Source organism: Colletes gigas, unplaced genomic scaffold (genome assembly GCF_013123115.1).
Source record: "Colletes gigas isolate AHSC1104 unplaced genomic scaffold, ASM1312311v1 Colletes_gigas_Sc00001, whole genome shotgun sequence".
In the NCBI taxonomy this organism is placed as follows: domain Eukaryota; kingdom Metazoa; phylum Arthropoda; class Insecta; order Hymenoptera; family Colletidae; genus Colletes; species Colletes gigas.
Genome location: NW_025106630.1, coordinates 6,794,854 through 6,819,216, shown reverse-complemented (window position 1 = coordinate 6,819,216; position 24,363 = coordinate 6,794,854). Strand labels below are relative to the sequence as shown.

The window sequence follows — 24,363 nt, the reverse complement described above, 5'->3', positions numbered from 1 at the left end:
TGCCTTAAATCGCGATAAAGAAAACTTCACTGTGTTACGAAAGCCTAGAACCTCTCTAGTACGAACACACCGTAAGTTTATTTCGCATAAATATTAGCTAAGATCGCGAACACTTTACTTAAACTAGGAGAACTATAAATCGAAGAAAACGTGAACTTCGCGCTAACAAAATTCCAAACTTTCAGCCAGCAAGAGTCTAAACTACACTAAACTCTATTCCCAGCGTTTATATACCGTATTCTGCAGAAAACAAGCTATTGTTTTTGTTCTTCTATCGGAGAAAAGCCAACTTCTTTAAATCCTATAACACACAGTCGATATTTCATACCGAGTCGCTGACAACCCGTTTGATTTATGCTACTGTGGAAAAGAATAGTAAATAGTAAATTGATCGACAGAAATCTTTGTATTCGATAGCCAAGGAATGTACTTCCAATAGGTTTTAAAGTATCCGTGGAACAGAGCGATGAAGTCACGTCAATAAACGCTCCATTAATTATTTCGAGCGGTATAATAACCCTACCGGCGGTTGTAAATTATTCAATAACTGGTCTCCGTGAAGCTCCGTGACCCTGAACACCTCGCGAGCGCAACTTCTTCGTTTTCTTGCGCCTGGTGACGCAAAGTTGCGAGCGATCGTGCGCGAGATTGCTCGCGAACAACCTGGAAGCTCGACTGGATTGCGTAACGCGATGTTTACGGCCACCGCGGCGCGAAAATGAACGTTTCGCGCGACGATAAGACGGATTTTTCATTTCACTCGACCCGATGAAAAAACAACGATAAGCATCCAAGGAATTCGAGTACCCGACACTGCCCGGGGTCAAACGTGCAAACGCATCCTTGGTCGCGTTCGTCGTCGACACCCGTTATCATTGGCAAAGCGTGTCGAACGTTTGACTGACAATGAAGGTTCTAACGTATCCTTGATGCTCGTGAAACGAAGTTTACGCGTCGACGGCTGTTTTCATGGCCACCCTGAATGATCTTCGCTCGAGAAAGTTTAATCGTTTCAGGGTGGAGCAATCGGAATTAATTTCTGACGAGATAGAAATAATAATAAGTAGAAATTGTGAGAATTATTTGATGAAAGTTGGAAGAAAATAATTATCTTCTCTGCTTGTACTGATGGTGCACTTACCCTTGCAGTTCAGCAAGATTTATGGACACTGAACGAATTGGCGTATACATACCTGCAACAAAATTGAAAACTATCGTTAGAATGAAATTATGTATTTAAATATTTTGAAAGTAGTATACATTAAAATTATACGCATATTTACGGTAAATGTTATGGATTATATTTTACAAAAATAGAGAAGTTACAGCCTCATGCATCCAGCAGTGACGTAGATACCAAACAGTTGAGGAATAAAGCGTAGGAATTTTATATATTTTATTTTTTATCAATAAATTGTATTACTACATTACCCACAGTTGTGTTTATTAAAAATGAAAAACGAATTTCTAAGAAAAAATTATTTCTAGGTTCTGGGGTCAAATACAATCATTTTTGGTAAATAGACATACCCCCAAAATCTTAACCATTTTCGAGAAAAAAATTCGAGTAGGTGCCTAAATTTCTCGGCAAAAAAAAATTTTCAAATCGTTCTGAAAAAAATATTTTTAGCTCCGGGGGTCAAGTACAACCATTTTTGGTGAATACACATACCCTCGAAATCCTACGCATTTTCGAGAAAAAAATTCCTTACCGAAAATATAATGTCTGACCACACCATTGATATGTTTCACTGAAATTTCATGCAAATGTTTAAAGCATCATAACTTCTGAACGGATTGGCGGATTTTAATGTTTCAAACGGCAAACAACGCGTATTTTGGTGAAGAATATGTAGAAATTGCAAAAATATTCGAAAAATCGTTCCTTGATACCGTAAAGTGAGAAAAACCCCATAAAAATGGTCCAAACTTCAAACGTCCATAACTCCTATAATAGTGAGAGTATTTCATTGAAATTTAGTAGGGAAGTAGAGCTACCTACTAAGAAGCACTAAACAACTTTTCTGGAGCGCGTCAAACAAATTTATTAAAAATGAGAAACCAATTGTTAAGAAAAATCAACAGGGGTGCCTGAATTTTTCGGCGAAAAACAAAAATTTCAAATCGTTCTAAGAAAATTATATTTGGGTCCTGGGGTCAAATACAACCATGTTTGGTGAATAGACATACGCCCGAAATCCTAACCATTTTCTAGAAAAAAATTTGAGAAGGTGTGAAACTTTACGACGAAAAACAAAAATATCAAATCGTTCTGATAAAATTATATTTGTGTCCTGGGGTCAAATGCAACCATTTTTGGTGAATAGACATATGCCAGAAATCCTAACCATTTTCTAGAAAAAAATTCGAAAAGGTGTGAAATTTTACGACGAAAAACAAAAATATTAAATCGTTCTGAAAAAATTATATTTGGGTCCTGGAGTCAATTATAATCATTTTTGGTGAATAGACATATGCCCGAAATCCTAACCATTTTCTAGAAAAAAATTCGAGAAGGTGTGAAATTTTACGACGAAAAACAAAAATTTCGAATCGTTTTGGAAAAATTATTTTCGATTGCAGGAGTCAATTACAATAATTTTTGGTGAATATACATATCCCCGAAATCCTACGCATTTTCGAAAAAAAAATTCATTACTGAAAATATAATGTGTGGCCAGAAATGTTTCTGTAATTTCATTTTCCTCTTGCGTTCATTTCTGTAATCTGTTGGTAATGTTGCGAGTGCCACGAAAATGGCTAATATTTAAATAATTCTTCCTTTAAACGTTTTTTACGTAGGTTCACGATGAAACCTGAAAAGGGTAATGGAGACACGATTTTTTCCCCGGCGACATGACCTTAGAGAGCGTCGCTTTCTCATCGGTTACTTAAGTCTTCGAGTTAAGCGGATTTATAAATGTATAGTTAGGTTCCCACTTATGCCCGCATGCTTCGTACGTGTATATATATTCGCGTATCGAAACGAGCTTCGAATAAACTAAACGACAAAAATAAAAAAAGAATTTTAACACGAGCAGTCGTGAATAAATGTTTACCTTTCATCGAATACATCGTTCGAAGACATTGTAATCGTTTCGAAGCGCGTACAAAAGATAGTTTGTTCTCCTATTGTATAGAAAAAGTGAATACCATTTAATTCTATCGAGAACTAATTAAAGATAAACGTCGACAACAGCTGAACCGACAAACTAGAATTCGATTCCATTAATTAAGATACCCTTATCGTCCCGCCGCGAACCGATAGCAAAACTATGCTTCCCGGTGGACGTTTTGTTTATCAGCGCGCCCGTGTAAACAATGTATCGCGAACAATGAGGCAACGAAAAAAACTAAACAGTCTTTGCGCAATAATAACGACCGTTCGAGTCTCTGAAAAGAACAAGATTTATCTATATAATTTAAGAGGAGAATGATTGCTTCGCGGGACAGCTGGAATTCCTCGTAACTACGCGATGTCATCCGAAGACAAAATGGCCGTCGCGCGCAACCGTGCACGGTGGAAGCTATACTTTTCCTCCTTTAATAAGCAGCTTGTATTTCCCTGGCCGAAAAATTCCTCGAACCGCGCTCGCGTCACGGAAAACGATCGCGCGGATATGCAAATAACCGTGACCACGTATTCGTTCGATTATCGATTTAACCGAAGCCTCGTAGCTATCAGGAACCAGCATTTGTAAAGCACGTGTCTTACGTAACGAACGACAGCGCGTACATTGTACGTTGTTCGCCAAGCGCCATTGACGTAGCGCGATTATCGGACTTCCCTCTGACCAGGTGCGACAGATCGGTGCCCAGAAAATCTTCCATCGTTATTTCGTAGATGATTTTAAGAGATTTTAAAGAATTTAACGCGCCAAATTCGAATCTGAAATAGAGCTATACTGGAAATAGCTGTGTTTCAGACAGAAAAATAAAAGGCCATCGAAATAAATAAATAAATAAATTTACTTATGTATATTTTATTATTTCTATGCTTTCTTCTTTAATATTATATTTTTGTTTGATTGGTAAATTATTGTTAATAATTTAATTGAAATTTATTTCCAATTAAAAAAAATTAATTTAATAATATATTATTTTAAAAATATAAAAAAAAATGTCAGCCTTTCGTTTTGATGCGCCAAATTCGAATCTGAAGTAGAGCGATACTGGAAAAACTGATTCTAGAAACCATCGTCGTCGATTTCGATACATCCATTAGGAGACTCGTTTTAGAGATTTTAATGCGCCAAATTCGAATCTGAAATAGAACAATACTGGAAACACTGATTTTAGAGCAGTTTTTATGGGCTCTAAAACTGATTTTAGAGCGAAATTTTCCTTAAAAATCAGACGAGGGCGAAACAAAAGTGCCAACTTGATATTGCTTTATATTGGTGGACCCAGTGGGTGAAACAGTATGGCTGGTATAGTGGAACAAGGAAGATATTGGAACGAAACGCGATCCCGGTTCGTGAAAGCATCGCATATAGCTGCGTTTCAGACAGAAAAATAAAAGGCCGTCGGCCTTTCGTTTTCCTCTGTTCCTCTCACTTCGTGCGTCGAGGCACGTAGGCTAATATACCAGCTGCAACATTGCGCGACAAACACGATCACGTCGCAACAGAATCTCCCCATTGCATTTTAAACCGGGTAAAAAGGACGACGCATCGCTGCGAACGTCCTTCGTACGTCTGGCGTCGTACGATCTTACGTCGAACCCGAATAGTTTCGACTACGTTTCGGCGACCTTGTCATTGGACGAAAGGGAAAGTCCCAACGCGTGCTCGCGTTTAACCCTCGGACAATTTAACTTTCATCTTACGAACTGTTTCAAAGTTTCTCTTCGATCACTTAAATTGGTCACATAGACGCTTTGGAAAGAATTTTTATTTCGAAATACTCGAACGGTTCAATTTTTCATTCGAGTGGATCGACTCTGTGGTGACAATACAATTTTACAGTGTATTTTATTTTTTTTAATAAAGCACTTTGTTAACCCTTTGCACTCCGAATTATATTTCAATCTTGTTACCAGCTGCTCCCAATGCTTTTAAGTATTTTATTTGAAATTTACGTTGATTAAAAATTATTGTATTTTGTAATTTTCAAGTGTATATCTCTTTGGTTTGGACTTGAAAAAATGTCGAGTGGGACTGGACAAAGGAGTTCCTTAGATAAAAACCGATGTCGAATCACATTCGACGTAGGAGTGCAGAGGGTTAATTTAAAAATTATTTTGTTCAAATCGTCGTCGAGTTTCAAAGCGTTTTCGACGTTGTCGTTGTCACGGAGGCGACAACGTGGAATTGAAAATCAGACTTGGCGTTAGGACGAGTCGCTGGCTGTATAGAGTTACTCCCGACGCGAGGTTTCATTCAAATCGAAGCACCGTGTAATACATTTTCCCGTCGAGAGTCGCTACATAATGCAGGAGAGAAGGGGATCTGTTCGTAAACAACGTATCAAAGCAAGGTGTTGGATTGTGTCGGAGGAGCATTGTGAAACGCGACACCTTGGGCTTCGTTTTCCTCGTCATCGCAGGCCGATGGATCAGCTGTCGTTCGGACGGTACAACGCGTTAAATTCGTTACGAAATTCGACGGGGCTCTGAAATCGATTCGAAAACGCCTCGGAAAGTTTTCGAAATCGACGATACGCGCGAAATTTTAATTTTAAACCGAGAATCACCGTCTCCGCCATGAAATTGTAAGTTTAGGGGAAATTAAGTAGAAATGCCTGGGACTAGAGACGACTGTCTGACCACAATAATACCCAAACTACTTCCTTCATAAAGCTGATCTCCGTTACTCTGTTATGAAACGTAAAAGTACACTATATTTGTTATTTTTTAATAGTCTTGTATACGGAGCTACTGGGGAAAATATACGGTTACTTGTTACGCGTACTATTTCTACGAAGTTTAAAAATATAATCAAGTTCCAATAGGCGAGTATATTTTTTGTAGAAAATAAAAGTAAATTTTCGAATATCGATAGTAACATACACAAGTGGAGAAGTAAATATTTTGTAAAATGTGTAAAAATGGAACGCTGTTTGGAGTTTGACATTTTGCTTTGCATAGTAACTGTCGACTAAATGGTGAGGAGATGTGGAACGTGCAGTTCGTACGGTGAGAATTAGCGTGTCTGGCCATAAGAGGAATGAAACTACTGACTCTGTGGTCAGACATAACATCGTACCCACGAGTCTCTTTAACTGCGTCAAAACTGAAACTTTTCTTCTCAAAGGAGACACTCAAGGTTAATAATTAAATTTTGTTTCGGTGAAAATATTCACATATTGATCGATTCATAACGAAATTAAAACACTAGTGATTGGAGTGAAATATTTCTAACAGTGTTTTAGCTTAGTGACGGTCTTATCAATTATTATTAATTTAAATATGTTGGAAATCCTATAAATACAATACAAAACTGAAACTGGATGTATAAAAGAATTCACTGGATAGATTCAGGAATATCGAGAATCTAGATACGTATATGTTTAAAAACAACAGGGAGGCGTGATTACTACTATTACTATTATCCCATAATATCCAATAAAATAAATATAAATTACACTCCGTTTGTCATTCAAACCCCCAAAAAATACACATCAGATTTAGATTTATCCAACCTCCCAAAATAATTTGACCACAATTGACGTTTCCAAACGTAATTAAATCGAGATTAAGTATCTTTAACACCAGAACTACCAAACCAGTCAAAATGACCCAAAACCTGTAAAAAATTTACTCGACTGAATTTTCGGAAATTCACCGTAATTTTCTATAAGAGAACGAATAAACACTCATTTCCATTGCATTATACATTTCTCCACGCTTCTGTCGTTTCAATTCCCTTGTTAAAAATAAACACACTATAATTGTGGGTAGTTCTACTGTTAAAAATGAACTATTCTCGGGTACGTTGCATAGAATTTTCCCAAAACGAATTTTTGGTAAAAATAATTCCTGTTCTGGGATCAGTATTTTCAGCAACGCGCGACGACAACCGATTACGCAACGATTCGTTTAATCTTCGGACCCCGTACACCGATTCTACAGCTTAATTAACGAACCGTAAACGCGCGCGGAGGTGAAACGTGTACCTCTGTTGACATAACGGATTAAATGAAGTCAAAACACTCGAGAAATTCAGCGGTAATTAAGCGGCGAGTTACGTGGCCGTCGTCGTTGCACAAAAGAGGCCCGAGTAAGGCTCGCGCGAGCCAAGAAAAGATCCATTCGGCCAACAGTGGTACAATGTGCCGTTGGAATCTCACGCATGACGACCGTTTTATTTATTAGCCTGCTTTTCCGCACTCCGTTTATCCATCGTACGTGCAACGACGCCGTTTGTATGGAAAATGCTCCGCGACATTTTTTGCATTCCTGTCCGACCGCGTACGTGCACGTACGGTGTGCCGCGCATTCTATCAACGATCTCTTACGACTTTTTCAGTGGGCGAGCACCGTCGTTTCTTTTGTCTAACAACAAATATATTCCACCATCGACGACTTTGTGAGTTTTCTGATCACGCTCTCTCGCGGGCGAAATCGTCGAATTCGTAAAAACTTAAATTGGCAGAGTTCTTTGGACAGGTGCGAATAAGTTGATAGATGTGTTTAGACAGGTGCATCGAAATTTAAAATTAACGGATCTCTTTGGACAGGTGTGAGTGTTTGAACGTATCGAAATTTAAATCGCGTCGATACGCACGTTTCGTAAATATTAAAATTTGAATACCAAAACTTTTGCTCGGAAGATGTATAACGAAGATTTATGCAAGAAATATTATAATCGAGGACAATTATTTGTGTGAGCCTACAATTCTCTTGTCGATTCGACACGATATAAAATGCTTGATCGATAATTTACATAACGTCGATTAGAAATGTTGAAATATGAAAAATCAAATAAAGGTACTCGTGATTATCACACGCAATATCGTTGCTTGGTTTCACTCAAAGACACGATAAGAATATCAATAAATATTAGAACTAAATTTCAAAATCAGGAGAAATAAAAATTGTTATCGATGCTTCGTTGATACTGGTATGCAATTTACATAACAGGTGAATGCAGAAAAATTTTCAAATTGAAGCATCGAGCAAATTTTATCCTTGACAATACGTTATATGCATTTTCTATTCTTACAGAAATTTCAGATAAGATCCAGAATCCGGAATCATTTAGTACCAGCAATGGGAATACTTGAAATCGTTTCCACGATTTCTTCTTTAAGGAAAGCTAGTGCTTCAAGCGATAAAGGTGTCGTGAAAAGTCTTCACCGTGCTCGAGCGATTCAGAATGCCTCCCGCGCATCAGAGTTCCTACACTCCGTCGAAAGAAAGCTCCCAGAATTTTTCCAGCTACAAAGGAAAGCTCCAGGAATCCCGGTATTTTCCTACAAAGTTAGTCACAGTCACGACGCGCAAAGTATTGCACGAAGAAAGGAAGACCCACCACGGTAGAATGAAAATCGATTTAAAACGATCGTAACAAGCTACGACTTAAATTCGTCGTTAAATATTTAGAAACGTGCAGCAAGGAGAAAGGAAAATGCTGGAACAAATCACGTTCAAGAGAATTTTCTTTCGCATCGGCGTCGTTTCTACGTTATCTGAATCCTGTTTCTACACTATGTTGCAAACCGTGTCATGCTACCCTCACTTTTATTCCAGCATCTTGTGAAACGCAAACGTTTCCTAAAGAAGACGTATTCTACGTCTGAGTCACCGTTCAGCTTCTACGCCGTAATTACATCGTACATTCAAACTCTAAATCGATACCAATTTATTTTCCATTGTACGCGGACCGTTCAATCTTTGTTAAATCCGTTTCAATATCGACGATTGTATAATCGCTCGGTCCGTCTCTTTGAAACCGATCGCGATGTATTTGCTTAACCGAAATAATCATTCGTTACAGACGCTGGATCCAATTAACTGCATAATGTATCCCCGGGGATCGTCGACTCGGGAGGAAAGAATCCCTTCACGGAGGCGGAGGGAAACTCAGCCGCGATTCGACGCGCGATAGTTTCTAATCGTCCATAGGCGTTTCGCGATGGCAGACAGCTACGTTCGACAATGCACGAGACTCGTCACTGTCGTCATCGTTAACGCTGTTCCGAGAAACGATGCCGCCATCGAAGACCAATTCCATCGGGCTGCGCAACATCCCCGGCGAAATACCTCGCCTGTTCCATCCTAAATACCAGAAAAAGGTCACGTTCGCGGCGAGCAAGGAGTTTAAAGTCAGGCTGTGGAATAGGAACGACGACATTGCTCGACGGATGCATCCTCGTCGGATTACTTTCACGTTCTTCTCTTCTTTTCACGCTGGAACAGTTACGGTGTATTTATTTGCAATGAGGGGATTGAAACGATAGATACTCGACGAAAATTGTATCACTGCAAGGGGAAATGCAATATTCATTGCAACATTATACTTTATAAATGATTTTCATTGTTAATATGTACAAATTGAAGATTAAATTTGTATATACGATTGAAATCGTCCATTTTTAATGGTATAGTGACGATACTTTTGAGAGTTGGTGGTTTTTTAATAGCTGTGCAATGTTAAAAACAAATAGATATTCGAAAAATTGGATTACTGCAAGGGAAATGCAATATTCACTGGAATATTTTACTTTAAAAATTATTTCTAGTTCCGGAGGTCAATTACAATCATTTTTGGTCAATACACATACCCCTGAAATCCTACCCACTTTTGAGAAAAAAATTCGAGTTGGTACTGAAATTTTTAGACGAAATTAAAAAATTTCAAATCATACTAAAAAAATTATTTTTGGTTATAGGGGTTAATTACAATCATTTTTGGTCATTAGACAAATCCTTGAAATCCTACCCACTTTTGCTAAAAAAATTCGAGTAGGTGATGAAATTTTTCGACGAAAAAAAAATTTCAAATCGTTTTGGAAAAATTATCTTCGGTTGTGGGGATCAATTACAATCACTTTTGGTGAATAGACATACACCCGAAATTCTACGCACTTTCGAGAAAAAAATTCAGGAAGGTGGACAAATTCGACGAAAAAAAAAAATTTAAAAACGTTCTAAAAAAATTATTTCTAGATTCTTGGGTCAAATGCAACCATTTTTGGTGAATAGACTTACCCCCGAATTCCCATCCACTTTTGAGAAAAAAATTCGAGTTGGTATTGAAATTTTTAGACGAAATTAAAAATTTCAAATCATACTAAAAAAATTATATTTAGTTACAGGGGTCAATTACAATCATTTTTGGTGATTAGACAAACCCTCGAAATCCTACCCACTTTCCAGAAAAAAATTCAGTACTTTCGCAACTTTAAACGTTAATAACTTTTTAACGAGGCCTCCATCAACAAATTGGTATTCTTGATTTTCGTCTTATTTTGGACTCTAGAATATCTCATTAAAATTTTTTCCCAGTGGTGGTCGAACACACTATATACAAATTGAAGATTAAATTCGTATATGCAATTGAAATCGTCCATTCCATTTTCAATGACATAACGACAATATTTTTGAGAGTTAATTAGTTTTTCAATAACTGTGCAATGTTTAAAAAAAGTCCAGTAAATTCTTTAGAATCTCTATTAGAAATTACGAATCAATTTGACCACTTCAGTACGTCTTCTAATGTTAAATGAAGGTTTCTCATTCTGCAGGTATTTATTCTTTTTTCGTGGAAATAACCCCCCCTTAAAAGGAATCTGCTGAAATTATTTTTTAAAGAAGATTTATAAAGTCGTCGGGATTGATTTTGGGGACAATGGAAGAAGTAGTATCGATTCTTTTCCACGAAGAGCCTAGAGACAGACTCCTTAAGAGTTGTTTCTCTTTCGCGCGAGAGAACACAAAGAAAGTGAACGTTGCAACGCAACCGGGAAGTGGCCTAGTTTATGCAACGTGACGTCTCTTACGTCGCTTATGGAATAACGCTCGCTGGGATTATAAACGACACGAGCACGCCTCTTTTTGTCCCTCGTTCCTCGTTTTGGCGCGATAATATTGTGCAAAGCGGAGAAGGTGCATGTTACTTCGCGCGTGCTCGATGTAAGTTGGATCTTACGGTTTCCGTGGAACATAAAAGGAGATAAAATTCGCGAGCGACGCCGATACACTTGCAAAACCCGCGCGCTTCTTTTTTTGGTAATAGGAACGTAACACGATGCAAATTCAACGTTCTTAATTTTTTAATTAAATAAAAGTTTAAATTGCCCAAAATATGTCAAACATATCGTCTATATCAAATAAGATCTATATAGAACTGATTCATTGCAGAGCCTAATATGTTCTTTTTCTTCGCTTCGAAAAGCTTGTTTCATCAATTTTTATGTTATAATAAATATAACAAAATTCTGTAAAAGGTTGACATTGAATGTTCTAATATTCATCGTCGTTTTCATATAAGCTTTCAGTTTCCATTACCGTTGGAAAGCGTTTCTGGTTCTCCGTGTAATACGTTATTTTTGGATAGTACCGTTGCTCGGACGCGCGTAAAAATGTACCGTGTCACTCTCTGTTCGCTCACAAACATCTCTTCGTCCTCTTATATGAGATTGTGAACCGCGCCCTCGGGGAAATCACAAAATAAAACTGTCTAATGGACTCGCGAGCTTTAAAATACCACGTCCCAGTCTCGGGGGATTAGTGTTTAAACAAAACTTCGTTCGAGCTCCCTCGCCCAGAGATCCAAGCGCTAAAGAGACGTCCATTAATGTCCTTTCTACGAAATTCTACGAGATTTTCCTTTTAGAATCATTCTGTTCCCATATATATTTTAGTCATCCATTCTCGTGCAAAATTATATTTAAATTATAGACACTTTGTAAATAAATCCAAATAAATAGAGACCAGACATTAAGGAATAAAAATTAAATTTCACCTCGTTCGACGTGCGTTCGAACTTCTTCGGTTCTTTCGAGATCTCGGATGGTCTCGTTTCGGTTCTACCGAATCTACCAACTAATTTTTCGACTCGAGATGAATTTTTCGAGTGTAAACGAACGATCTTGCCAAGGGCTGCCTGAGAATCGTTAAACGATATTCTTTTTCAACGTTGCCACGACGACGCACAGATTCGCTCGTACGCGACCTAATTTCGTCCCGGAGCAGTTTCGCGTTTCCACCTTGAGACCCTTCGAGGTTACATTCACCGCCTTTCTTGAGGTCTCCTTATTCTCGCGGACACTAACGACCAAGAGAGAGAGAGAGGCTGTGTCTTGGCAGAAGTTACGCGATCACTCGCTTTGGCAATGAATTGCTTCTCGAAGCAATTACTTCGCCCCTTAGCCCTTTGACCGTGTAATTTTTTCACGTCTCACCTCCAGAAACGACTGTTTTCTCTATTACATATTTCTATTATGCACTGTGATTTTACTGAGAATCGTGATCGAGGGAAAAATGTTGGAACAATTACCGAGGGAAGTGGGTGGAATTTGATTTAATATTAAAGTTCTGAGTTTGTCCATGAATCATAGTATCGTTGCAATAATCGACGACACTTTTATTACTCATCGTCTGTTAATATTTCTCGTCAATTTGCATATTCCTAAATTGAGAACGCTCTTATTTTAGACCCGTTTCAGCGAAATAATCGGGAGCTCGAGCGTACGGAATCTCAATAAAACTGTCAATATTGGTTCTCGCGGGTCCTAAAACCGAACGGAGTCGATAATCTTCGAACCTCGTTAAGATCACAATAGACTCCGATAAGCAACGTCGCAACAAAGTTAATAGTCTTCTGAGAAATCGAAGATTTATAAGACCTTTTTAGGACGAAGACAATCGACCCAGTGAACCACTGAACCGAAGCCATCCGTTCCTAAGACCGCTCCATTAATTGAAGTGCTGAAGTCATCGACTGATTTACGGGGGGCAGTTTGTTATTTTAGATTTAAAAAACGTCGATTCTCCTTCTTTTGCGATCTTTTCGAAATTCAAGCTCGATTCATTGAATTCTAAATTAAAGATAGATAAAAATAAATGCAACAGGACCATATTTTTTCGAAAAATCTCGTTTCGAAAAATGTCATCTCTAACGATTAAAATTAATATTTGATCGATTTGAAAAATTCATTTTTTCAATTAGATAAATTTAAAGCGTGATGCAATGCTTGCTTCGCAGTTCTTCGGCGCGAAATTAATGAATGGCGTTAGAAAAAAAAGATCTCCAAACGTTCGATAGATCGTCGTGTCTCGGTGTACGTTTCCTCGGTCTGTAATAATGGCTTCTCGGACTGATAGTAGATAGTAGAGTCAATAAGACGCTGTCGATCGCAAAGTGTATCGACCCGACGCGTCGACAGTATCGCGAAAACCCATCGTCGCCGGTCGAGGAGCTATCCCGGAAGCAGAAATGGGCAAAAGTCTTATCTGGATACAAATTCCGGATAAGAAATAAAAGACAAACAGCTTCGTTCGGTAGCTCGTTGAATATAAATTGAAATTGAAATTGCAGAATTATATATTTGAAATCCTTTCTCCAGTTTACTAAACTTAATTTTATTCTGATTATTAGACTGCGGATTTTTATGCAAATTCGTTTTTTTTATTAATGGAATTAACGAAATGGGAGCTTTGCAGAGGATTTTCTCAACCTCCAAATATAATAATTCGTACTTTACGTGTTTCTTACATTTTTGCATATTAATTGCATTCTGTAATTTTTGTCATAAATGCATAAATATTCTACTGATTGCCTTTAAATTTTTCTGTTGAAGTGAGTGAAGTATGTTCATTCTAATGAATACTTAAAATCCTGAGTCGGTGAATAAATTCGTAAAAGGAAAATAAGTCCTCGAATGGTATTTGGGGGTTGAAAGAAACAGTATGGAAAGATCGGATAAAGTAGGGTAAAAAGCAACGATCTGTTTACGGTGGTTTGCAGTCGCTCGTGCAACGATCCAGGCCCGTTGCGCTGATCTCAATTTATGCGCGCGTTTTACGTCCGTGTTTTACGGAACCGGTTGCGCAACCAAACGAAAAGAGTCGTTTCGCGATTAACAAAGCGTCGCGCGACGCAATCGCGACGGCCCGCGGTAATAGGACACGGAACACTGACTTATTCGCGATCACGCGACCATCGTCGGGTCCCCGCCTACGAATTCCCTGGAAACACTGACGCGAAATCGCCGTTTTATCGCGGACTGGCCCACTTCTTCTTCCCTATCAAACCGTAGCACTCGTTCGCTATCGCGACAGCGCCATCGCGAACAATGCCACAGCCGCGCAGATAATTCAGAAGACATCGACAGCTGACTAGAAAAACCACCCAGAGGAACGAAAGAAACCCCGTAAATTATAAACCAAAACTAACAAAGGACCACTCTTATCCACTTGGAATTATTCTACTTGCTCTATTGTTAATATACATATAATATTTGTCTAATCTTTTTCGGCGTGTATAAGTCTATGATGCTTGTATTTCACCCATTTTTATCAAAGTGACTCAAAATAATAAGTAAAACTATTTCTTTCCACTTGCTCAAGAGTGACAATAATTATCAGTATTAACATGTATTTGAATCTTCTTTTATCCGCTTGGAATTATTCTACATGCTCTATTGTTAATATACAGTATTTTTCTAATTTTTTTTTGTCGTGTATAAGTCTATGATGCTTGTATTTCACCCAGTTTTATCACAGTGACTCAAAATAATAAGTAACTATTTCTTTCCACTTGCTCAAGAGTGACAATAATTATCAGCATTAACATGTATTTGAATCTTTTTTTATCCGCTTGGAATTATTCTACATGCTCTATTGTTAATATACAGTATTTTTCTAATTTTTTTTTGTCGTGTATAAGTCTATGATGCTTGTTTTTCACCCATTTTTATCACAGTGACTCAAAATAATAATTATTTCTCTTCATCAAGAATAGAGTTAGCTAGAGTTACTAACAACCCTGAACAATTCTTTTGCCTAGATTTTCGGTGCAAAATTACTGGTCTTGATCAAGAGTGACAATAATTATCAATATTAACATGTATCTGAATCTTCTCTTATCCACTTGGAATTGTTCTACTTGCTCTATTGTTAATATACAATATTTGTGTAATTTTTTTTCTCATATAAGTATGAGTCTGTGTGTTTTTCTCCCATTTTTATCAAAGTGACTCAAAATAATAAGTAACTATTTCTTTCCACCAAAAATAGAGTTAGCTAGAGTTACTCTAACAACCCTGAGCATCTCTATTATTAATATACAGTATTTGTCTAATTTTTTTTCTCATATAACTATGAGTCTGCTTGTTTTTCTCCCATTTTTATCAAAGTGACTTAAAATAATAAGTAACAATTTTTCCCCACCAAAAATAGAGTTAGCTAGAGTTACTCTAACAACCCTGAGCAACTCTATTATTAATATACAGTGTTTGTCTAATTTTTTTTTCTCATATAAGTATGAGTCTGTGTGTTTTTCTCCCATTTTTATAAAAGTGACTCAAAATAATAGGTAACAATTTTTCCCCACCAAAAATAGAGTTAGCTAGAGTTACTCTATAACCCTGAGCATCTCTATTGTTAATATATAGTATTTATCTAATTTTTTTTTCTCGTTTAAGTATGAGTTTTTCTCTCCCATTTTTATCAAAGTGACCCAAAATAATGAGTAACAATTTCTCCCCACCAAGAATACAGTTCGCTAGAGTTACTGTTATAATTTAGAAAATACGGTGTTTTGAGGACGCAGGTTTGGAAAAAGTGTCGGAGTTTCCACTGTGAGCAACGGTGCGTGAAAAATTGTGTGACACCTCGATAAAGAGGGTCACCGTCTCGACGAATCGCGACGTTTACGTTTTACGTCCTCTCGCATTAAGTATACCAACGTATTGAGCGCAATGAGGATCTAGGTCTAACGCTGTGATCCAATTGTTGTGTCGGCGCCTGCGAGACGCTACGATGCGCGAAATAGCGTCGATATTTTCATTTTAAAAATACACGAATAACAGATAGGAGCCGTGTCACGCGCGAAAGATTGCTTCGCCAATTTTTCTATGGCGCGAAAGTAATATTGTCGACGATGGTGCTTCTGGACGATTCTACAACAGATAACGGCTTGTTGGTGTGTTTAATTGATACTCTTTGATTATCTTTCATTGCAAATACGAAACGTTCATTTTATAGATGGGCTACCGCAGGCAGAATTAAAAATTCACTGATAGTAAGTAATCGTAGATACGTTTGCTCTTTGGTATCGGTAGATTGGAGTCGAGGGGCTCTTTATTTTCTTGGCCAATTGGAGCAACGATGCACTTATGGACTCAACGTCGAGTTCACGATGAAACAAACATCGCGAGACGCTAATGTCAACAGGTGTTTCGGTGAACTTTTAATAGTTTAAAATAAGACTTGATACTCGATTATAAATTTGATCCGTAAAGTCCATAAAATGCAACGAAGACAGTTTCACTTTAAATGCTACAAAACACTGTGTATCAGTCTCAGGGGAATGAACAATTTAGTTTCGTTTTCGAAAATTTAAAAATCCTTTCGCGCTGTTTTGCTCCGCGCGGTGATTTGAAATTCTCGATAAACGTTCTTTCATCTTCGCTGGCGCGCTCCAGTGACCTCGAGCATCCGGCGATGTGGGACACCGAGGCACTCGCCATCGCCTTGTCGATAAGAATATGCGAAGACCTTGACAGAGGCGACTCCTCCCACGAGTGACCAAGACAAGGGACACGTCGTGAATCGCATACGCGACGCGCTCGAGCAGTTTCTCCTGTCACCGCGTCGTCGGGGCTAACCCGATTCAAACGAATTTCCCAGCTGTTTATCGCGATCGTCACACACGAGCGTTTCGACACACGACTGTTGCACGCTCGTGACGAAACCGGAGAAATAATCGAGGACAATTCTTCACGATATTCCATTTCTATGGAATCTCAATCTCTCTTCCAGGTAATACATTTTACTGGTACTTGTTTGGATACTTTTTCAGGTACCAAACTGGAATTGTACAAATACTTTGATTCAAAGTATCAGAGCTTTCTTTCTCAATAACGTTTCAGAAATATGGTACTCAAAATTAAAATAAATACTAAAAAGACTAAAAATGTTATTCTAGGTAAACTAATTTTTTTGTGGACAAGGTTTATGTACCTGTAATTCCTATTCATTGTTTCAGGGTACCTTTCATAGTTTGGTCAGAATTTCTCTCCAGATGAAATACATATATGGTAATAGTCCACGTTCAAACTGGAGGAACAAGCTGATGGTAAAAATTTGATCCAAATCGAGCCAAAATCCAAAGTATTATCAAATTTAATGAAAAATCAAACTACCTGAAGCAATCTAGAGTACAGGTAGCCACCTGTCGATCGTGTTTCGCGTAAATCGGAAGCGAGATCGGAGCCCGGGTACAGCGATTGGACCGTAACGCGTTCGAGCGTTGTTCGTAGCCGCGAATTTGCAAACCTGCGGTCCCGATCGACAACGGCGCGCGAAAAAAAAAACGCAGAAAAATCGCGCCGTAAACGTCGACGGGAAAAGAGAAAGAGAAATATCGGCATGCAAAGCGAAGTGGCAGCCAGGCCGCCGTGGATTTGCCAATCATAACGAGATCGGTTATTGCTTGCCAGTCGGATTTCCAGGTGCATACCACGCCCTGGTACGTGCTCGCGAACCTTGAAAGACCAGCGACATTCCTTTTACAGGGCTGAACTGGAGCGTTCTCGCATAAAACGGCCAGGCGGCGACGCTCGGAAACGAACGTTGCGCACACACCACTGGTGAAATGCGCGCGGCGTACTACGTTCTCGTTATGGGACACGTACTGGAGCACCGCCATTTTACGGGACGCCTCGAAAAAAATATTAACAGGTCGCGAGCTGCCCGCCAAACATCCTGCACGACCTAATTTTTTATTATGTCACACGGTATCGATCTTGGTTCAAGATTTGGCGAGTCAAGCTTTGCGATTTTGTTCGTTCGGGGGTGGAACAAGTATTTTATTTGGGTATTGTTTAAGTGGAGATCATAGATCGAGTTTTTAAATTAGTTTAGAGACCGTAGTTCGAGGATGAAATATAAAAAATGAATCAAATAAAGAGGTTCCTCGTGCTCATCGTTTTGAGAGTCAAGTTTTGTGATTTTATTCGTTCTAGGGTTGAACAAGTATTTTATTTTATTTTTTATGTATGTATTAGTCAAGTGATAACCTTGCATCGAATATTTCAATTAGTTTGGGGACCATAGTTCGTGGATGAAAAATTAAAAAATGAATCCACAAAGAAGTTCACCCTTTTGAGAGTCAAGTTTTGTGATTTTATTCGTTCTAGGGTAAAACAAGTATTTTATTCTATTTTATATGTATTATACACGTGATAGCCTTGCATCGAATTTTTAAATTAGTAAATCGAGGTTGAAAGGAGTAGTTCGGGGATAAAAAATAAAAAAATGAATTAAACAAAGAGGTCCCTCGTGCTCACCCCTTCGATAGTCAAGTTTTATGATTTTATTCCTTTCTGAAGTCGACCAAGTATTTTATTTTATTTTATATTTAAGTGATAGCTTTGCATCGAATATTAAAATTAGTTTAGGGAAGTTAGTTAGGGTAGTTCGAGGATATAAAGTGAAAAAACGAAGAAGTATCTCGCGTTGGCCTTTAATTGGACTCGTTAACCGAGACGGTAACCTACTCTCGATTTCAACGTAGAATAAATGCCGCCTAGCACCGGGCGAAACGAAGTTAAATTCCACGGTTGCCCCCCTCCGTAAATCCGATTAATATCCTTACACCGACGAAGAGCATACTTTCCCGAACGAACAAGAACTCCAATTCCGCAAATTGCACTCAGCCTGGGACTGGATGAGGAGTAACCGGCGGACGAGTATCGGTTCTAAAGTCACGGTTCACGATCGTACCGGTGAAAAGGAACGTACCGACGCCCCGAAAGGACGTCTCTCGCGTACGAAGAAGCAAGAAGAGAGGTGCAATTACTCCGCGACCCAGTTGCACTCGAAAGATCGGAATTGATCATCGAGAACAGTTCGGAACGAAGATAAACTCGGAATGCTCGCTGGGAACGTGGATCTATGGGAATTGGAGCGACGGTTTTACGAACTACGGCGATTGAAACCAAAGGAGACCGGAGCGATAAAGGCATCCCTCTACATTTTACAAAATTTTCATTTTTACTTTAGAATTCGACTAAAGCGAAATATAGTTCGAGAGACGTTCCGTTCGCCAATTCGAGAGTCGATTGGTTCTGTGCACGCGTGTCTGACATCTCGAGAGTTCAGCGTTTCAACAGCTAATAGCTAACCTCCGAATGAATTATTCAGTCTACGTCTTAGCGTAGCGCCACCGCTCAAACGCAGTCCGAATTATTTCGCGAATTTGGTGCACGTTTTGCGCGATCCACGGATCATGCACGCGGTACGCGGAGATTTACGAATTTTTAAAACAGTGCCCACGAACGATGCTTTCGAACAGTTGCATCTATAGTTTATTTACACTGTATTCCCGAGAAAAATATTAATGGGGGATTCTAGAGGACAAAATAAGACGAAAATCAAGAATACTAATTTGTTGATGGAGGCTTCGTTAAAAAGTTATTAACATTTAAAGTTTCGCCCGTACTGAATTTTTTTCTCGAAAGTGGATAGGAATTCGGGGGTATGTCTATTCACCAAAAATTATTGTAATTGACCCCTGTAACTAAATATAATTTTTTTAGAATGATTTGAAGTTTTTTAATTTCGTCTAAAAACTCCAGTACCTACTCGAATTTTTTTTTCGAAAGTGGGTAGGATTTCGAGGGTTTGTCTAATGACCAAAAATGATTTTAATTGACCCCCGCAACCGAAGATAATTTTTCCAAAACGATTTGAAATTTTTCTTTTCCGTCGAAAAATTTCACACTTATTCGAATTTTTTTCTCGGAAGTGGGTAGGATTTCGAGGGTTTGTCTAATGACCAAAAATGATTGTAATTAACCCCCACGACTGGAAACAATTTTTTTAGAACGATTTGAAATTTTCTTTGTCGCCGAAAAATTTAAGCTACCTTTTGTTGATTTTTAATAATTTTGTTCGACGCCCTACAGAAAAGTTGTCTAACACTTTTTTGTAGGCAGCTCTGAACTCTACTTATATAATCAATCGAACGCTTTAAAACACCTGACTTGTCTCGATTAAAAACAGTAGCCGAGTGCAATATCGTCAGATCAGGTAAAATATTAAATTCCAAGGGACGAGGGGGTCGTCTTGGTAGAAAATAAACTTAAGATTGATATTCCCCGTTGGTCGGGAATATTAATTCGTCGCGTGACGCGCGTAGAATGAATACAATGTTGCTGGCAAAAGACAAAGGGAGAGGTTGCAGAGACCACGAGGCGAAGAAAGTGGCTCGAAATCGTGCAAGAAACCCTCCCCGCTAGGTCTTTTCATCGGCTGGCCGATATTCGCCAGCCTTTAATTGGCCAGGCGTAGCCGATGCCGTCGAGAAGGTAAGTCTTTCGCCTCGTGCACCGTATTTAGACGGCCGATTAATTATGCGCTCTTACCATACACGGTAGTCACCTGTTTCGAGCGCTCGTACACGCGCCTTTACGTCTTACTTCGGCTCGAGTGCTCTAAATCGATGGTCGACCGTACGACGCGTATACTTGACACCGTGCCAGGAGACACCATTCGAAAAATTCGCGCTCAACTTTCTACCATTCTGAAGGTTAAACGTCACCCTCCAACGCAACGCGCGCAATTGTGTTAGAAAATCGAAATAAGCGAGTGGCTGAGACGATCCACATACGTTTTGTCAACGCGTGAACCCTTACAAGTGTTACGTATCACTCATATGTGGGACTGAAACGTTTGGTGACTCGATCATCTAGCGTACAACCCCTTGAACGAGGTTGAATCATACCATATGTGAGCATCAGGCCCTATTTTCAATGCCTTATATGGTAATGCTCTGTAAGGGCTCAATTTCTAGTGTCTAAGGGTCGCGTTTTCTTACTCGAGGAGCTCAGTTTTTCTAAAACTCTCGACACACGACGTTACTTTGACACTCGAGGCAAGATCGGGCTATAATCCCCATCAACGTGCCTACCTTCGCGGTTTTATTAGCGATTGTTCATTAGACTAATCGAGAAGTAGAACTTTCGCCGTCAAGGCAACCTAGCAATAGTAGTTAATTGATCACTGTACTTGAGCATCGACTAGAATATATTCAAGCAGTATTCCTCACTTAATACAACCCTGAACTCTATTAACACTTTGACTGCCACGTCACCCATATTTGGGTGACAGAATTTTTAACAGTGGAATTAAAACAATGAATTCTCAAGTTGAAATGTTAAAGAAAATCAATTTTAATTCGTAAATTTTAATGAGGTTAGAAAAGTAACTATTACGACAACTTTTAAGTTGTGCAGTGTACAATTGCCTAAAATCAGAGGTTTGGTCTCGTAAACAATTTTAGGATCTTAGACTGGCAGTCAACGTGTTAACAGTAAGACAAGGGGTATCTCAGGGGGATCTCACAAGATCCTAAAAACATCCTAAAAACCTACGTGGCTCCCAGAAGCAAGAAGACAGTTTTGTAGCGACCATCGCCTTGAATGGGCCAAATGAGGATCGAGTTTTATTTTGAAAACGCCCACATCATCTACCTGATTCTCACAATTGCTCGTCCAAGGTATTGGATCATCCCAGAAGCAATTTTCTGGAGTCCCTGACACTCAATATCTTGATCGTAGCACGAAACGTATCGTTTCTGGGGCTCTTGTACCGTCGTGGGTGGAATAATAGATGAAAATTGTCTTCCTTCGAACGAGAAACTTTCGGTGTTACGAATATTCTAGGATTTATATCTCTTCTGATTTTTTACAAATTTGTTTTAATTCTCACTATTGTCAACGTCTAAAGAAAGTGTTGTATTTGTATCTACTTGCCATAATTGGGAATATACCCTATTAATACAATCAAGATGAAACACCGTATGGAAGACTGAATCTACGAAATAGCAGAAAACATGAAACTTCGTCTAAGATTTAACATTTACTAATTTTTTCTTAACTGTACAGAAACACGCGTGCAACGATGGAGTCGAACAACAACTATAATCTGATTACGTGCAATCGTACTGCAATTGCACCGTAATCACGCTAACTACGCGATAATTACGTACTCATTACCCGTTTTAAAGATTTACGATTATGATTACGTCGCGATTAGACGCTAATTACCGCGTTGTTGCATCGCAATTACACGTAATCGAGGCAAATCAGATTACATTTCGCCAAACTCCATGTAACGATTACGTTTTCGAGTATCCCTGAATTTGTTCACTATCCAGTTCTTTCATCGTTATGCAACATTTCTTATCTGAAAGTGCACAAATTTGGTATATCTTGAGAGATAATACCGGGAATGGCAAATAATGCCTTAATTTTATCGAGTAATCAACGAACAACACAAACAAAGCTAGTCAAAGTTCCTTATGATTAATATCACTCATTATCTATTAATCGATCGTAAAAATAATCGCAAAATAACTCAGTCACTGTCACTGTCACTGTCACTGTTACTGTTACTGTTACTGTTACGGTGTTTCTGTCAGCCTAGAATTCCGCGATTTCACTGCGCGATTCGATACGTCTGTCTATCGACGACACGTTCTACTGAATCCATTTCGCGTATCGATGCACGCTGGAACAGCGCACAAAAGGGAAATACTTATTGTTCCGTTACAAAGGATGCAGGTTATCTCCATATCTTATCTGGAGACCGTATCTCTTTTCTACATCGTGCAATTTTTATCGAGAAAATTTTCCTCCGACTCCCCCAGCAGCGTCGAGAATATTTAGACGAAGAAAGTTGAGTTACTTTGTACGATGAAATGCAATTGCAATCGAAGGCGAAAGGAATTGTTACGATAGCTAATAAAACGCATCGTTTGGCGATAGACTATAATCACGATTGCAATAAATCGAAAAATGGAAACAAAAATTCGGTAGTTTCGTACGAGTTTTCTTTCGAGATTGATATTTTGCATATTACGATACGACACATCGCCATTTTTCAGCGCTATTCGTTGAATAAAAATTGTACTAATAAACAGCTAGAAGACTAATGTACGACTCTGTTTCGAGTGGAGACTCGAAAAAAATAGAAATGTCGAGTAGAACGCGTTACGAAACGGATTTTTCGAGAAATCCCCAACCGGTAGATCATATTTAAGTACACAAGGCTGATTCCAAACACAATGGCCTAGTAATGACTACTCGTAACCCGGCGATGACTTGCGAAACAGGTTCCAGCGAGCAGTGTTTCGAAGATTAATTTCACCGGCGAAAATCACGGGGATCTAATGGTAATACGATGTCATCACGATCCAGGAGGAACAGCGTCGCTTTATACCATTACGGCGTCACCGTGGCGTTGTTTATGGCGCAAGACAATTTTACGTTACATAATAATCACGATCGAACGCGTTTTACTTTGACCCGGGGAATGCAGGTGCAACGTATCTTCTGTATACCGATCGCGGATTATTGTTTAAATATATATAAACGGGTGACGAGGCAGAACCGAGGAGGCAAAGTTCGCGCAATAAAAAGCAACTATTTACCTACGGCGAAATTAAAAATTCGCGACACGCGGGATTTCGGAATTTATTGCGATCGTAAATTCACCGTGTCTGTCCGCGAATGTCATATTCTACCGAACAGACGTTGCGTACTAACGGCGGAATGCAAATCAACTGCGAATGCAAACTTTACGCGGTCGATAAAACTCGTTTATAGGAACGGGAACGGTTTAATAAATCGTAATATTAAAAGTAGAGCCTTTTCGTTTTTTCAATCGTTCCATCACGGTTTTAACGCTAGATTTACGGGCACTGATCGCGCGTATATTTATCGATACCTTTCGTGTTGACGATTACCTTAAAATCTAAGGTGATCTAAGGTATTCATGCAATTGCATCGAACAAATTTGACATGAGATGTTAAAAAATAATATTTACAGGTTCTGCAATTTTAAATATGGAATCTGACATCCGTCGAATTGTGTGGGCTAAATGTGGACTTCTTTGTTTAATGGAAGATGGGAATATGTGTTCGTTGAGTAATATTTATTTAAACTAGTATTCTTTTTTGTATATGTGGATGCTTTGTAAAGAGAAATAGTTGAAAACACTTGGCTCTAAACGTATTTGCAGAGTCGATTGCAATTGTTTGCCTCGACTCTGTAACTATGCACAATGATAAAACGCGGTTAAATATTATTCAGTTCGATAAGAGCTATAATGATACTATCTGTCGAAACTAATCTAAAATACGAACTCGATATCTTCGTTGGTTTAAATTCTTGGTAAAAATAGAGTG

General features: G+C 38.7%; 1 protein-coding gene across 4 annotated transcripts in view; it reads right to left on the bottom strand.

The window, feature by feature from the left end:
• LOC122395367 (terminal nucleotidyltransferase 5C) overlaps window positions 1-24,363 on the bottom strand; it is a 151,216-nt gene that overhangs the window by 44,785 nt on the left and 82,068 nt on the right. Inside the window, exon 2 of one of the 4 annotated variants that reach the window (XM_043392904.1) lies at window positions 1,142-1,193. The exons of the other annotated variants lie outside the window; for them this stretch is intronic. The gene's annotated coding sequence lies outside the window, so the exon portion shown is untranslated. The remainder of the gene's footprint in view (window positions 1-1,141; window positions 1,194-24,363) is intronic. 4 annotated transcript variants of the gene reach the window in all.